Genomic DNA, 4,544 nt, shown 5'->3' on the forward strand with positions numbered 1-4,544 from the left:
TGATGTTGCAGTTTTAATAAGAAAAGTTCAAGAAAGGAAGTGAACGTTCACGGTTTGAATCCCGGACCGATCGGGAACAACTTTGGCTTTACTTTGATTTTTGCTTGTTTTTGGTACAATTCTTCCTCTGTGTGCTCAAAATATTCTTAGTTGCTCTGGGTAAAAGTAAAAGTAAATATACAAACCTCAACGTAAATCAGCTTGATCCGTGAACTCATCATCTCATAGATCACTATTTCTGTCCCAAATGCCCAATACTTTAAAGTTCCAAAGCCAAAACATTAAAGTAAGCCCATTGCACCGAAGATGATCAGAAAGATGATTTGTTGAAGTGAGTCTTAGCATTAAGTGAGCCATTAAGGCATTCAAACCAGAGCTTGAACAAAAATGAATGAATCTGTTCGGAATTAACCGCCACCCCCTTTCATGTCCTTCATTAACGTCAAGTACGGGGAAAAAGAGTCCCAAACGGAAACTATATTTGAGGAATCAAATCTTTCGACACCCCAGCAGCTTCCCTTCAAGTGCAATTCTCGTTGACGTCAGCCGTAATTCCGTTATTGCCGTGATGAAGTATTTTGGCGGATCACTCCTTTAAGAAAACAACTGGGAGTTAGAGAAAAGTTCTCAGAGGAAAATGAAAAGAGAGCTTTTCTGAAGGAGCTCCAAGAAAAGTCTCCTCAATGAAGCTGCAGAGAAAACGTCTCTTAGTGTCACCGTTTCTGATTCTCCATACTTCTCTTTTCCACCTCCTTATCATTGATATAGATCTAGGGTTAGGGTTGAGTTACAGGGGTTGGGAAATATACCGCCCTGCGTGGCTACTGTCTTTGAACAGCAGACTAAACATACGTCTCAACACTCATCTGTATCGCTTCCTGACAGACTGACAGCTTGTCAGAATATTAGCAGAGGTCGAAGTTGAAGCCACAGATTTCTCTGTGCAGCCCCGAGAGGCGAGGCCACAGCTTCCTAAAGTGTCATTCCTGACATTCCTACTTTGGTATAAAGTATGTTTGGGTTTGACAAATGGTGGTGAGTGATCTTGACAAGTGCTTCCTATAGAGGGAGAGAAGTCATATTTATACAAAGTCACAAAACCGGTCTTTCTGTTTCTTTGAAAAAAGAGATAATGTGAAAGTGAATTACATTTTTAATAATAATAATATATTTTATTTATAATTGCACTTTTGCGTAAACAAAACTCAAAGTGCTACACAATTAAAAAGGGTGAAACAAAACAACAAAAACAATACAAATAATTAAAAACAATTAAAACATTTTCATAAACTTTAGAATAGATTGGAATGAATGCATGCGTTTACATAATAATTAATTAATAATTCCTTACATTTATTATAGCGCTTTTTCAATGACTCAAAGCGCTTTACATATACACACATTACACATATATCATACATGCAATGGTCAGATACTGTGGACAATACCCACAGGAGCAAGTTCAGGTGAAGTGTCTTGCCCAAGGACACACCGTCACATGTCTACATGCAACAGATAACACACAAGGACATCGTATTTACAGGGCTACTTTTACATACCTAGAGACATTGACAAGTACCAACAGTATCAAGTATCATTTCTTTGGAGAGAGAGATAACAACATGGACACAGGAATGATGAAAGCCATTTTTATGTTTCCTTATATTTCAGGAGTGTCTGTCACGGCTAGGCAAACCAGTATGAACCCAAAAGCACGACTCGACAAACAAAGTACAAAAGAAAGTCTTTACTGAAAAATAGTGGCACTGTGAGCTCTCCGTAGAGGTAACAGGTAGTGATGGCAGTTTGACACTGAAGCTTCGAACGGAGCCTCAACCCTGGACTTCCTATTCCATAGAAGCAGTGCTTCGAAGCTTGCTTCAAATCACGTGACATGTGACGTCCGAAGCAGCAACTGCTTCAAATCACGTGATGTGTGACGTCCGAAGCAGCAACTGCTTCATTTCCTGAATGAATCACTTGACTGGTTCGCGGTCCATTCACGCGATTCAATGCACTGCCTCGTCTCGATTCTGACAGGTGACAGGTTGAAACAGTTTCAAACTTGAGTGCTTCAACACTTTATGACCGCTCTAAACAATGCACAATGTGTGGGTTGTTGTCGTAGTTTGCGTTGTTGCTGTTGAGTTGTTGTTGGTATTGCATTTGATATCATTATAGAGCAAGCCAGGAAGTAAGATAGGTCGTTCTGGCTCGGGAAACACTTCGAAATGTGGAGAAGTTGTGAACAAAAAGACAATTATCAGTCATATAAAAACAGTTCAATATTTGAAGGAATAGAAAGCCCAGTGAGTAGAGCCGGCGGCCAGGATGTCCTCCGCGCAGCTGGTTCAAAGCCCGGAATGGATGTATTGTAATCATTGCTTTTCAACTTTAATACTTTAATAACTGATAAAAGGCCCTCTCCTCCCAAAAACATGTCTAGCACTCTCTAGTCTCTTCTCAATAACCCAATACACACAATTATCAATCTTTAATTGCAAATAGAACATGATATTCAGTCTGTGTGTGTGTGTGTGTGTGTGTGTGTGTGTGTGTGTGTGTGTGTGTGTGTGTGTGTGTGTGTGTGTGTGTGTGTGTGTGTGTGTGTGTGTGTGTGTGTGTGTGTGTGTGTGTGTGTGTGTATCGAATATTTTTCAAGGCAAAGATACGTTAAACCCACTGCAGCCTTGCACTTCGCCGGGAGAGGTCTCTGTAACTGAAGCTTCGAGAAATGAACCTATTTCCGACACAATTGTCCAAGTGGTTCGACGCTTCATTCACAGCTTCATTTTGCCATCACTAGTAACAGGTTAAGATAACAAAAAACACTCTTACGAGGTTAACATAGTATCAAAAAGTCAAAAGATAAAGTAAATTCCAAAAACTCGGGTCTTAGCAGAAAACATGGACTTGACGCTGGCAGTCAGGCACATGGGACGAAACGAACTGGCAACAAGACAAGGGAGACAGAATCTATATATAGGCAGGCTAAGGGGGAACAGGTGCAGACAATTAGGGCGGAGTCGACAATCACAGTGGAGGGAAAACACACAAAGGGAGGAAGTGAGGTAATCTGCAACAAGAAGGAAAGGTTACTACAAAATAAAACAGGATACAAGACTGAACTTAAAACATTAACTTAACAGATGTTACGAGACATAACAGTGTCTGCATGCATTTACATGTCTCCGTGTATTTCACATGCTGTGCATAGAGGCACATGGGCCAGATCACCATTGTTCCATCGACATGTGCTTCCTATAGAGGGAAAAACATCCACAACATCCAAAACCACAACAGCTGTTGAACAAGTTACAGTATACCGGAAAAGTGAAGCAACATTTTGAGTCTTGGATATAAGAATTCATAATTAACATTTGCCCAATTACAAAAACAACATATGCTTCTAGTTGCAACGGAAATGTTTAATTGCTCGTACAACTTTGGTGAACCTTCAGTGAAATAGGAATGCAGGCCTTAGTGCATTTGTGACGGTGCCCTGAAGATATAACCTTTTTTATGTTATTGCATTGCTGACTGCATGCTGTAAAATTGAATGTAGCCCGTGGGAAGCACTTAGCTACATTGACTGTGATGTGACACTCAAATCCTTCACAAGCATACTAGACTATTATTATATGAAGTATTATTATTTTCATATCAGTTGGGATTATAGTGTGAGTATAAATGCAGTTTCAGAGGCTTTCCATCCTGCCAAGAAACTCTGAGCAGTCAGAACCTCTGAACACAACATGATACTTTGGAATAAGAATGGTACAATTTTAAGATATTAAATATCCCTCCATGAGCCACTTTAATTAAATTATCCGGGCGTTAGTCTCTGCCTTCAGAAACTCATATGTTTTGAGACTTAACAGACGCAGAGTAGATGTGTAGAGGATGATTACAATAGATGCTGCTGGACATGGTGTTGCATTCACAGTCCGTCTGTGACTTTTAGCTGTCCATAGAGTGGGCGTACGTCGTAATTAGTAATGGATTAACTCGTATGTGAATGAGTGTCTGGATTGTTTCGAGACAGCATTTTGGTTTCAATCGACATTTTAATGACAGAATAATGACGGAGGGGAAACCAGCGTGACTCATATTCACCGCTCTATCACCCTCCGCTCGGCATCACACGCCAATTATTCTCCTTCATCTGAGGGATCTGATTGGACACCAGAGCACGAACCACCAATGGAGATGTTATGGCCTTATTAGGTGAATGCAAAGCGGCTACATTTCATGTGTTGACAATGAAACGAGTTGCTTTGTGTTGACTTAATGCATGAAATTACTACTGTATGCAGTCATGCGCTTTTTAGAGAATTTTCAGTTCGGCCCACAACTTCTTCTGTTTCGATCCCTTTCTCCGTTCTTTTTGCGCTATTGTTGGAAGCAGCAATTTCAGTGGAAATGTTCTGAGGAACCCACTTTACACCGTTTAGGCTAAACGTCAGACAGACAGAGCAGGTGGCTGTGTGGTGAACACAGTGGAGCCTCGAGCAGCTAAAGACACGGACATTTGAATGATTTGT

The sequence above is a fragment of the Gymnodraco acuticeps genome, unplaced genomic scaffold (assembly GCF_902827175.1).
Source record: "Gymnodraco acuticeps unplaced genomic scaffold, fGymAcu1.1, whole genome shotgun sequence".
Lineage (NCBI taxonomy): Eukaryota > Metazoa > Chordata > Actinopteri > Perciformes > Bathydraconidae > Gymnodraco > Gymnodraco acuticeps.